Here is a 12,958-nt window from a genome sequence, read left to right as displayed (position 1 = left end):
AAACCTAAAATAAAGTCAAAATAAATAAATAAAATGTATTTATCTTTCCATGTCTGAGGGCGGGGGTTTGCACCTACCATGGTACATGGAGGTCAAAAGACAATGTGCAATAATCATCGTAGTCTTTCACCAATTGTGCCCTGGGGATGGAACTCAAGGGGTCCGGTTTGGCAGCAAGTGCCTTTATCTGGTTAGCCATTTCGCCAGTCAGAACTAATTATGATTATGTACACCACTACCACTACCGCCACCCCACCCCGCCACCAACCACCCCCGCCGCCAGTGCAGAGGACTGACCTGTGGTGTCTTGTGTGGGAGGCAAGCACTCTTGCACAGAGATACAGTTCAAGTTCCCCTAGACCCTACCGTTAGGAGGGGCGGAGGCAAGGGAGTATTCATATCCTCGCCACTGCTGTTTTGTTACCTTAGTTTTTTCTAAAAGATTCCCTAAAGTTCCTTTGAGAGCTTCGGCTTCAGGGCTGGCACTCCTTAAATTCTGAAGGACCTTTATCATTCTAATTAACTCCCGACCTGCCCCTACCCCATAAGGAAAACTCGCAGCCCACGTACTTGGGGGGCGGCCTTTGCTGACTGAGATGAGAATCTGAGAAAGCCCGAAATGAAACATCTGGTGAAAATGATTCATTTTGATCGCGTTCTCTCCAATGTCTAGGCCCCTGGCAGGTATCCCGAGCCCCGCCCCTCCAGCTGTCCCTAAACCACCTTACGGGACCTGGCTCTCCTTTCCCTCTCACCAAAGTCTGATTCCTCACCTTTCAGGCCCTGGCTGAATGCAGACTGGTCCCACCACGGGGAACTCCGTCCCACAGTAAGTACCAGGACTGTAAACCAGTCGCACCTGCTGACCCATTAGGGTACATTCCAGGCGGAGGCGGAACCACACTGTGTGCTCCGCGTAGATCCGGCGCCCAGCCAGTAGGTCGAGCTCGCTACCTATAGGTTCCTGGAAGTTGGCCCGGACAGAGTCAGTCCAATATCAACTCGCGAAATGAGAAAGCCCGGGGAAACTTCCCAGGTCCACTAGAAGGGTGCTCCAGGCTTCTGGTGCTCCCGTCTGCTTTCTTTATCATTCTAATTAACTGCCAGGGACACCCTTCGCCAACTGTGAAGTTATGCAAATGACTGAGGTTGGTATTGTTATTGCTAAGAGTCACTTGGTTGCAAAATTGTTTTGCCTATTCTAGTTTCAAATCCTGTCCAGTCTGCAAGGAGAGGGGAGCCTCTTTGCTCTTCGCCCCATCCCACCCCATTTGAAAATCTACTGGGGGGAGGCTGGCCTAGCAGTCCTAGTGTGCAGAGAGGGAACTCAAATTAGCTAAGGCCAAGATTCTTCCCGGTGACTTGTTTAGGCCTAAACTCCCAGAAATCATTTGCTTCTAGGCCACTCAGTTTGTCTAGCCTGGAAGAGGGAAACGAGAGCACCAAACCTGGAGCCAATATAGGTTAAAAAGCCCTTAGTGCCCTAAGAAAACAAAAAAAAAAGACACATCACCTGCAGAAGGAATGATGGGAGGGAGTGAGGGAGGGAGAGAGAGAGAGGGAAGGAGGGAGGGAGATAAAGGAGAAGGATGGGGAGAGGAGGAAGAGGAGGAAAAAGCAGCAGAAGCAAAACCATTATGAATCATTAACTTGAATTTTGCAATAAGCAACTTTTTCTCAGTGTTGTTGATTCTGGAACTTCGTGTGTGCTAACTGCCAAGCATGAGCTCCGTCGTTGATTGTACCCTCAACCCGAACAATTAAATTGTTTTCGAATAAATATATATCACGAGTGGATAGTGTAAAATTTTATTGTTCAAAATTCAAATTCACCCTTTAATCCAGCACTTGGGAGGCAGAGGCAGGCGGATTTCTGAGTTCGAGGCCAGCCTGGTCTACAAAGTGAGTTCCAGGACTACACAGAGAAACCCTGTCTAGAAAAACAAAAAACAAAACAAAACAAAAAAAAATTTCAAATTCACGTATCTCTAAAAAGGCTTTAATGTCTTGAAATTTTTATTATTTTGCGGGGTGCTGGGGCAAATGTGGGGTTTTACGTATGCTAGTCAGATGCTTTCATCTCCGTACACCCTTGCTCCAGTCTAGCAATCAGTGCTTTTGTGGAGAGGGGAGACAGAATCTCACTTTGTAGTCCTGGTATCCAGCCCTGGCCTGGAACTCACTACACAGATCAGCCTGGCTTGCAACACAGTAAGAGATCTGCCTGCCGTTGCCTCCAGAATTCGGGGATCAAAGGCATGTGGCACCAGGATTGGCTACAATGATTGCTTTTTGTATTGGGGCATACACAAGGCTTTGCCCGAGGGTGGGAGCACGGGTGGAAGCCAGAGGCCAAGCTCTCAGCATCGTCATTTATTGTCTTCTACCTTATTTTCTTAAAACAGAGTCTCTCATAGTACCTGGTCCTAGAGATTAGAACTCAAGCCCTGATACTAGCTACTCAGCCCTACAATGGGTGTTCTTGCTGCCACTTGAAAAACAAATCTTTTGAGACTGGAAACTCTGGGAAAGACAAGGCGGTAGAAAAAAACATTGGTAAGAAGAAAGGGATCTAGAACTCAGAAGCCTTAAGGGCAAACGGCCCAGGGCCTGGCCTCCCAGCTCCCCAGGATCTGTGCTCACCAGACCAACAGCCACTCTCCACCCAACCCATCCTGTTTAGGGGACATCAGGATATAGACGGGGACCGGACCGACATGGTAAGTCTAGAGGGACATCAGGAAATAGAACAGGAACAACATGGTAAGTCCTGTTAAATCATGAGAGAACTAGCTCTGAATTAACCTTTCAAGGAGGCAAGTTTTGTCACTGTGAAAGCCAGGGGCGGGATACACCCCAAAAGGTGGTTTAACCTGATGTGGCCAGACTAGCAGTATTGACAACCCTCCTTTGGACATGTGACCACTCCAGTCCAATGGCCGATGGGAGAATAATAATCTAAAAATATTTCTTGAAGGCAAGTTCTAATTCAATTTCTATCTTTCCTACTAACCTCCCCTTGTCCCAGGGTCACTCACTAGCCTGCTGGTCTTCAAGGTAACCCATTTATCCCCAGGGATCGTTTCTGAAGTACCCCCCGAAGTCTCCTCTCTACGAATTTACCCAGCTCTCCTTCTAATAAAAACAGGTCTCATCTTGCCACTCCCCAGCTGCAGATCCTCCCATCTTTGCATCTGAGGCTTAGCTTCAGCTCCGAGAAGCAGAAAAGCAGGACAAACCAGGGCAGCTGAGTAAGACAAGCCTCTTCCAGTCACTCAGAAGAAACTGCTACTCACTCCATGAATAGGTGGGAGCTGAAGACTGGGGCTTCTGAGTTGAGTCGGGGGCTCTGTGAGTCACCCTGGGGTAACAGCCAGACTTTACCCAGTTACAAACAAATCTTCGAGTTTCTATATAAAAAATGTGAATCAAAACTATGAGACTCAGAAGGCAGTATGGTACACACCTTTAATCCCAACATTCAGGAGGCAGAGACAGGTGGATCTTTGAGTTCCTGGACAGCCAGGGCTAAACCTGTCTCAAAAAGCAAACCAAACCAAAAAAAAAACTGTGAGAGGCCATTTTCACCTGTTTTTAAAGGGCACAACAAATAATAAAAATGACCCAAGTAGGTCCCTGAAACAGACTCCGCCTTATGTTGTTAGAATGTGGTTATTAGAGACGTCTACCAGAAATTTGAATAGACAAACTGTCCCGGCACACAGGTCCTGAGAGAGAGATGAATGAGTCGTGTGCATCTGGGTATTTGCTGCAGCCTTGTTTTTACAGTAGAATCTAAGGGAGGTGGAGTTTTTGCTACAACTGTTCCATGAAATGATTTTCCTGCCTGTTTGTTTATTGTATTTTTGTTTTGCAGCTCTGGGGATTATGCCCAGAGATTGAGCATGTTAAGCACACTTTCTATCACTGGGCTGTGTTCCCAGCCCAACTATATATTATATTATATTTCATTAAAGAGAATAAGAGGCTGGAGAGAGGACTCAGAAAAGTGTATATTAGGTAAGCATGAGGACCTGAGATCAAATCCCCAGCATCCAGTACTAGGATTAAAGACATGTACCACCATGCTTGATTTTTTTGGTACTTAACATTTTTTTTTCATGTATATGTGTGTGTATAATTATTTCACTTATAATTATATAATTATACATATATTTAAAAAATTTTTTAAACAACAAAAGCAGCTGGTTAGCCCTGTCTGGGCTAAGCTCTGTCCCCTGCTCAGTTTTCCATCTATACAATAGGAGTTTGGAAGGAGAAAAATACACTTTTTAAAAAAAAAAAAGATTTATTTATTTATATTAGTACACTGTAGCTGTCTTCAGACACACCAGAAGAGGTCAATTAAACTCAGGTCCTCTGGAAGAGCAATCAGTGCTCTTAACCACTGAGCCATCTCTCCAGCCCCGAAGAATACACTTTTAAGTCTTCAGCTAACCAACCAACCAGGTACTTTAGTGGTGTCCATGAGTTAGCATTTGATGGCAGGGGCGAGGGGGCAAAAAAGGAAATGTCATAGGTAAAATCAGGATGTAGTTGGGGTCACTTGTCACCTGAGGGGCAGAATCTCATCTCTGGCTCTGAACAGATAACTGTGGGCTAAGTTGTACCTGCCTAGACTGGAAGAACCAGGATCCTGACAGTTTATGAAGATGTCAGTTCTCCAGGCTTCCCCCACCTCTGCCCACGGGAGTCCTTAGGTGGCCCAAGGAAGGAACAGACCCTGCAAGGTTCGGGGTTGGGGTACCTGAATGAGGATTTCTAGCTGACCTCTGACCTCCACATGTTCACCTTAGCTTAAGCATCCCTCAGCCTAAAGTAAATAAGCAGGCTGCTGCTGACTCACCTCCCCCAACCCCCACCACAGGGTTTCTCTCTGTAGACCAGGCTAGCTCTATAGAACTCACTCTGTAGATGAGGCTGGCCTAACTCAGATACACCTGCCTCTGCCTCCCACGTGCTGGGACTGAGGATGTGTCTGCCTGATGACACACACTTGAATGCAGGCACTTGACAGGCAGAGGCAGGCAGATCTCTTTGAATTTGAGCCTAACATGGTCTGTAGGGCAAGTTCCAGGTCAGTCAGGGCTACATAGTGAGACCCTGCCTAAAAACCAATAACAATCAAAAACCAAAACAAAACTCCAAGTAAATGTAGTGTAAAAAACACATATACGGGGGCTGGAGAGATGGCTCAGTGGTTAAGAGCACTGATTGCTCTTCCAGAGGTCATGAGTTCAATTCCCAGCAACCACATGGAGGCTCACAACCATCTGTAATGGGATCTGATATCCTCTTCTGGTGTGTCTGAAGACAGCAATGGTGTACTCATACACATAAAATAAATAAATCTTTAAAAACAAAAACAAAAACAAAAAACAAAAACAAAAAAAAAACCCCAACACATATATGGCCAGGCAGTGGTGGCGCATGCCTTTAATCCCAGCATTTGGGAGGCAAAGGCAGGTGGATTTCTGAGTTCAAGGCTAGCTTGGTCTACAGAGTGAGTTCCAGGACAGCCAGGGCTACACAGAGAAACCCTGTCTCAAAAAACAAAAAAACAAAAAAAACAAAAAAACCCAAAAAAACAAAAAAACAAAAAACAAACAATCAAGGAAAAAACAAAACAAAACAAAAAAAAACATATAGACTTTAAGTCTGTCCGGTGTGGTGGTGTACACCTTCGATCCCAGCAATTGGGAGGCAGAGGCAAATGAATCTCTGAGTTTGAGACTAGCCTATTCTACATAGTGAGTTCCAGGACACCCAGGGATATGCTAGAGAGACCCTGTTTCAAAAAACAAACAAACCCCCTTTAAAAAATGTAGTCATGGGTCTGAAGCGACGGCTCAGTACTTAAGAGTATGTACTGCTCTCCCACAGGACCCAACTGAGTTCCTCCTGTACTTGAATCAAGCAGCTTCCTGCTTCCTGCTACTGCAGCTCCAGGGGATCCAAGGCCTCCTGTACTCAACAGGCACAAGCCCACAGACACATATATACATAATTTTAAAATAAAACTAATAAAATAAAATAAATCAAAAAATAAAACAAAAATTAATCATTAAAAATAAACAAACGAAAACGTGGCTAGAACCATGTGCTCATGACTTCTTTGGCAGGGGGAGTGCAGAAGAGAGAGGGTAAGCCTTCAGGCTCACTTTGGCTTCCTCCCTCTTTGCTAGGCTCTAATGTACTTGCCTGCTGTACCACAGTGTTTCAAAGGAGGTGGCTCCTATGCCATGCTAGAGCCATGATCCTACCCATCAGCTTCTCTGAGTCAGGTCTCCATTAACAGAGGCTGTCTATGCGGACATGTGACTGGCAGTCTTGAGATGCCAGCTCCCAAGTCTCACTGTACGAGAAGTAAGAGACAGCAGTGCACATTCTCAGAGGGGCCTGACCTCAGCTGGAGGCTGCATCCTTACAAAAGTTTCTTTCTTTTTCTTTTTTTAAGATTTATTTATTTTATGTATGTGAGTACACTGTTGCTGTCTTCAGACACACCAGAAGAGGGCATCAGATTCCATTATAGATGGCTGAAAGCCACCATGTGGGTGCTGGGAATTGTACCCGGATCCTTTGGAAGAGCAGTCAGTGTTTTTAACTGCCGAGCCATTTCTCCAGCCCCTTAAAAAGGTTTCTGACAGATTTAGTATTAGGCCTTTCTCTTAATACTAACATTCACAAATCAGAAGCATAGAGAACCTCGCTCCCTCAGTGTCTAAGTCTTAGAAGCAGAGGACTTAATTGATTTTATTTCATTTTCATGTCATGCTAAGCAACCACTCCACCACCTCCTGTGACAGAGGAGCCTTGGCTACCTGACCAAGTCACTCCCTTGCCTGGGGCCTCATTGGCAGAAGTAGAGGCTTGGCTTAGAAAGATGCCTGTGATCAGGTGTCCCCAGGTGGCTCTTGTGCAAGAGGCCAGTTGACAGGCTTTCAGAGGTGGCCTCCTGCCACATCTGCAAAGAGAGGAGCTTGTTTTCCATTCTTCTTGAGAATTCCAGAAGCTGAAGACTGAGCCAAGCAAGCTGGGGCTTCTGGGAATAATGTTCTTCTGGGTGGGCTTTCACTCATAAAGCTGCCACCGTTCAGCCTCTGTCTGAAACTGAGAGAGAGCCAACAGAAGAACAGGGCCAGCAGGGACCAGAACTGCCAAGGCCTGGGACATCAGGAGCCTGGATTAAGTTAGACATGCCTGCCTTAGCCTGAGGTCAGGAAACCTAATACATCTTCTCCTTGCTGTAGCAGGAGGGTAAAATGTGGGGTGATACTGGTTGTTCGCAACCAAAGAAGTAATGGACACATGGTTTTATTCACATTTTAAACTAAGTTTTTAAAACTACATTTACTTATTTAGATTTTCTGTTGTTATTTGTTTGGTCACGTTTTCTTGCTCTCTTTTTGTTTCTTTTCGAGATGGGGGTCTCACTATAGCCTTGGCTAGCCTGGAAGCTCTGTATAGACCAGGCTGGCCTAGAATGCATAGAGATCCACTTGCCTCTGTCTCCCAAGTTAGTGCTGGGATGAAAGACATAGGTCACCATGCTCACTATTTGTTTATTTATCTTGGTGGGGTGGCACACATGAGCTAAGGTGCGCATGTGGAAGTCAGGACAATTTGTAGGAACTGATTCTCTCTTTCCACACGGTGGGTTCTAGAGATCAAACTCAGACTGTCATCAGGCCTAGTTGTAAGTATCTTTACCCATTGAGCCATCCTACCAGCCCTATTCATATTTCAGTAAGAGGGTGACAGTGCAGATTAATATCAGAGTAGAGAGAGTTCATAAATTCCTAACAGAATAACTTAGGGAGGGGCTGGAGAGATGGCTCAGTGGTTAGGAGCACTGGCTGCTCTTCCAGCATAGTTGGGTGGCATCCAAACACCTGAAACTACAACTCCAGGGAATCCAATGCCTTTTTCTGACCTCTGGGGCACCCAAATGCTATTCATGTGTACATACACTCTTTAAAATAGATCTTAAGCAAACAACAACATCAGCAAACCCCAAAAGAGCACAGTTTGCTCAAGTCTGACCTTAGCTGCTGAGAGAAAAAGTTGGAGGATGTAAGAGTCTAGGTTAGTGTGGGCCCATGGTTGAATTCAAGGCCAACTTGGAAAACAGTGTGAGACCTGGTCTCACACTAAAAACAGCTGGATCTTAGGGGCTCACTTGCCAGTCCCTCTAGCTCAATCTGTGAGCTCCAGGCTCTGTTTGATTTTTAAAAGGAAGGTGTAAAGCTAGGTGGTAATGGCACATGCCTTTAATCCCAGCACTACCCTGGTGGATCCCTAAGAGAAGAGGGGTCAGGCTAGCCTGGTCTACAGAGTGAGTTTCAGGACAGCCAGGGCTACACAGAGAAAGAAGGAAGGAAAGAAGGAAGGAAGAAAGGAGGGAAGGAAGGAAGGAAGGAAGGAAAGAAGGAAGGAAGGAAGGAAGGAAGAAAGGAAGGAAAAAGGAAGGTATAGAGGGGCTGGAGAGATGGCTCAGGAGTTTAGAGTACTTGTTCTTGCAGAGGATCTGGGTTCAATTCCCAAAACCCATGAAGAGACTTACAACCATTCATAATTCCAGCCCATGGAATCTGACACCCTTTTATATTCTCCATGGGCATCAGGCACACACATGGTGCACAGACATACATGCAAACAAAACACCCACACATATAAAATAAATAAGGTGCAGGGCTGGAGAGCGGACTCAGTAGTTAAGAGCACTTGGTGCTCTTTAAGGAGATCCATGTTCAGTCCCAGAACTCATGTCAAGATACTCAACTGCCTGTAACTCATTTCAGGGTTTGACACCCCTTTCTCCCGGGGAAGTGGTAGCACATGCCTTTACTCCCAGCATTTGGGAGGCAGAGGCAGGCAGATTTCTGTGTTCGAGGCCAGCCTGGTCTACAGAGTGAGTTCCAGGATAGCCAGGGCTACACAGAGAAACCCTGTCTTAAAGACCACCCCCCCAAAAAAACAAAACAAGACACCCCTTTCTAACCTCCATAGGCACCCACACAGACATGGCATGTAATCACACAAACACACACAAGTACACATAAAATAATAGTGAATTTATTATAAAATTTAAAAATGTAAAGCAACAAAAAGACAACTGTCGTCAAACTCTGGATTCCTGGCTCACACACTCACATGTGCATGTGCCCCTCCTATATGCGAACACAGACACACAAAGAATCTATATATTGCATATTTCCACTAGCAAACATTAAGTAAATACTAAGTGATTAGACTGGGCATAGCAGCACATACTGTACCCACAGCCCTAAGGCAGGGTGATGAGTTCTAGGCCAGCATGGACTTCATAATGAGACCCTATCTAAAAATGGAGCAAACACTCTAAGGAAAATATATATTATTTGAAAAATATATTTGAAATCAATCAAAGTAAGGGGCATTAATATAAAGTTACCATTAGAGTGGCTAAAAATGTCTACACTTCTTTATGGGGTGTCTCCTTCTGGTGCTACTACCTCTGGAGTGTTGGGATTAGAGATATATACCACCACACCCATCCCTCCCTAGTCCTAAACTTACTATTTACAGCGCAACCTTACCATTCTTTCATAATTTACACAAGAAAAATAGGAGCATATATTAACACAAGGATGGTCTCACAGAAAGTTTATTATTAATAACCTCAACCAGAAACAACATAGAAAATATCTACTAACTGATGACAGGATGTTTTAATCCTGTGATATAAAATGGAGTAGCAGTCAGCAATCAAAAGAACAAACATCTTACAGAACAAATGCTTTAATATTTTAATTATGTTAAATGAAAGACCAAAGCTTACACTCTTTTTTTTTTTCCTGTTTTTTCGAGACAGTCTCTCTGTGTAGTGTTGGCTGTCCTGTAACTCTTGAGCTCACTGAGATCTGACTGTCTTTGACTCCACCGGGATTAAAGGTGTGCACCACCACTGCCCCTACCCCCCAAAACCTACATTCTATTTTATTTCGTTTATAAAAAAATGTACAAAGGATTGATTAGCGGTTTCCTGGTGCTGGTATGGAAAAAAAGAGGGAGAGGTTATAAAAGACACACAAAAATATTTGAAGATAATGGAGAAATTCATGATCTTAATTAGAGTGACATTTTCATGTATGTATATATGTCAAAATTCATGACATTAAACTTAGACTTTAAATATGTGCGTTATTGTATACAATTATATTATATCAACTATAAATGTGATGTATTAAGCACATCCTTGGTGCAAGAAGGCACTGAAAGTATATAAAGAAACTGAGTCTCATGCATTTACGCACAGGGAGTTGGAAGCTTCGATAGGAATGTTAGAGGCAATAAGGAAATGTATTATCTCATCTACTTGGCAGGCCAGAGGCTATAGGTACAGTCTGATTAACCTCACTTCTAGTACCAGACACTGTATTTATCTACAATTATGGAAATTGTTATGGAATTTAGCTCCAAATAACAGAATCTACTCTAACTGGTTTTTAAAGGCGTAGGTGGACTCTCATAGTCTCTGGCTGGGGGTAGGGGTGTTGGAGAACTGGATTTGGAAGCCATATAGTCAGAAACAATATATAAATTGTATCGGCAGAAAGTCTGATTTTATTTACTTTATTTATTTAAACTGATTAAGTAATTAATTTAGTGCTGTGCTTGGGAGCAAACCCTGGGCTCCAAGTGTGCCAGGCAAATACTCTGCAGAAAGCGTGTGCTTTGCTCTCATTACACACACTGCAGTTCACACTGGAAAGGAGAGTTTCAGCTTTCAGGACACATTCAAGGCCACTGTTTCCCCAAATACTTCTGTTCTTTCTAGCCTCTCCTTTCTCCTGCAGCTATCCTCTAAGTCAAAGACAACCATAGGTGATTGGATGAGCCTCCACCACCTGCCTAGGGCTCTCAGCAGTGGGAAAGGAGGTAGAAAACTCTTCTGCCCTGTAGAAGCAGAATTGTCATAGAGGGAGTTTCTGTGCTGGGTGATCACACCATAGTGAAGACCTACAATCTTTGAGAGAAGATTATTTATTGCCACTTTACAGTTAAGGAAACTGACACTTGAACCTGAAACTACTTACTCGTGATTACACAGTGGAGTCTTGCTTCCTGCCTCTATAGCTTGAACCTCCTAGGTAAGATGAACGGAGAAAAAGTGACCTACCACTGGCTTCTCTCTCATTAAGTCATGGATCTTCCATTAATTCAAAGTTCTGTAATGCACGTACAGAAGGCAGTCCACACGAGAGCCTGGAAAACCAGCCACACAGATCATAAAAGGCAAGACACCACTCTAATTGTCCCCAAACAGGGTAAAACCCACAGCTCAAGATAAAACCTAGGATACAAAGCTGGACATGGTGACACACATTAATCCAGCACTGGGAAGGCAGGAACAGGTGGATCTCTGAGTTTGAGGCCAGCCTGTTCTACAGATCAAGTTCCAGGTCAGCCAGGGCTATGCAGAGGAACCTTGTCCCAAAAAACAAAAACAAAACAAACAAAAACCTAGAATACAAAGAAACACAAATCATTTATTTTTTCCTAGTAATAATTTCTCTTTATTCTTATGCATGTAAGTATTTTTTAATTTTTTAAAGATTTAGTTTATTATGTATATGAGTGTTTTGCATGCATGTATGAGTATGTATCACATGTGTCTAGTATTGAGGGTATCAGATCCCCCTGCAACTGGAGTTATAGACAGTTGTGAGCCACCATATAGGTGTTGGGAATTGAACCAGCAAGAGCAGTGAGTGCTCTTAATTGCTAAGCCAACTCTCAAAATAAAAAAATTCAGAAGCACACAGTACATATCCATGGGTGGAGAATGCCATGTCTAGCATGCTAGGTTAGGCCTTCTCCTCACTCCCACTTAAGTCTCTGCCTCTGCCTCAAAGAGTTAAAACTAAGTAGAAGTGATAGAGATAACATACAGCCAAGTTTGTTGAATGGTCTTGGTGGTTTGTTTTGGTTTTCATTTTTTGTTTGTTATTGTTTTGTTTTGTTTTTAACAGAATCTCATTGCATTTGACTGACCTGGAACTCACTATGTAGACAAGACTGGCCCGTAACTCACAGAGATCTGCTTGTCTGCTGACACTTTTGTCAGCACAAATCTGGCACAATCTAGAATCATCTTGGACAAGTCTCAGGGATTGTTTAGGTCAGGCTGGCTTGTGGTGTGGGCACATCTGTGGGGAGACTATCTTGATCGTGTTAGTGTTAATCAAGGTGGGAAGATCCTTCCCTAGGCAGGGGATCCCAGCCTCTAGCCGAGGGAGAAAGTATCTGCATGCAAGCATACACGTATTTATTCGTTCTTCTCAGCCTCTGACAGTAGAATGCTGCTTCAAGTTCCAGCTCTCTTCCCCACCATGAAGGACTGTGACCGGGAATTGTGAGTCAAACTCTTTCTCCTCTGGTTGTTTCTGCCAGGATGTCCTTTCAGCAATCAGAGGCTAACAGAGAGTCTCCTTGCCTCTGAGAGGCAGGAGGTGAGTGATCGGAAACTTCCTGACTCAACCACAAAGCTAAAATTCCTGAAGGGGGTGGGAGGAGAACACTGCTTGGGGTAGAATGAAGATTAGCAGAGGCCTTTGTTGGTGTTTTCCACTGCCACTGCACCCCTAGTTTACCTTGAGTTGTCACAGATACAGTTCCTGAAGACACAGACCTGAAGATGATGCAAGAGGCTTCTTTGGAAGGTGGTGCCAGGCACACTTGTGGTAGAATGGAAAATTTTCCCACCTTAAGTCCAATGAGTCCAGGTAAGTGGTAAGCACACAGAACATCTATGGGCTAGAAGGACAGGTTCATTCCTCTTTGATGTTGGCCCCCTTGCTGGCAGAGTTCACTCCAGCCTGAGAAGGTTTTTTGCAGACACAGTGTGGCAGTAGCAGTGTGCCACCTTGATATGCCCAGGGGTTTTACAGCA

At 44.3% G+C, this 12,958-nt stretch overlaps 1 long non-coding RNA gene across 2 annotated transcripts; it reads left to right on the top strand.

Moving 5' to 3' along the window:
* The first annotated feature begins 358 nt into the window (after positions 1 to 358).
* On the top strand, positions 359 to 6,120 carry LOC143442758 (uncharacterized). 2 transcript variants are annotated; one of them, XR_013111208.1, is made up of 4 exons: positions 359 to 829; positions 2,406 to 2,720; positions 3,171 to 3,307; positions 5,905 to 6,120. It is a non-coding gene; the product is annotated as an uncharacterized LOC143442758 (long non-coding RNA). The 2 variants fall into 2 exon arrangements; XR_013111207.1 differs by having other exon boundaries at positions 360 to 829; positions 3,149 to 3,307.
* The last annotated feature ends 6,838 nt before the right edge of the window (positions 6,121 to 12,958 follow it).

This window comes from Arvicanthis niloticus, chromosome 6 (genome assembly GCF_011762505.2).
Source record: "Arvicanthis niloticus isolate mArvNil1 chromosome 6, mArvNil1.pat.X, whole genome shotgun sequence".
Lineage (NCBI taxonomy): Eukaryota > Metazoa > Chordata > Mammalia > Rodentia > Muridae > Arvicanthis > Arvicanthis niloticus.
The sequence above is the reverse complement of the archived record's forward strand: the minus strand, read 5'-3'. Positions and strand labels throughout refer to the sequence as shown.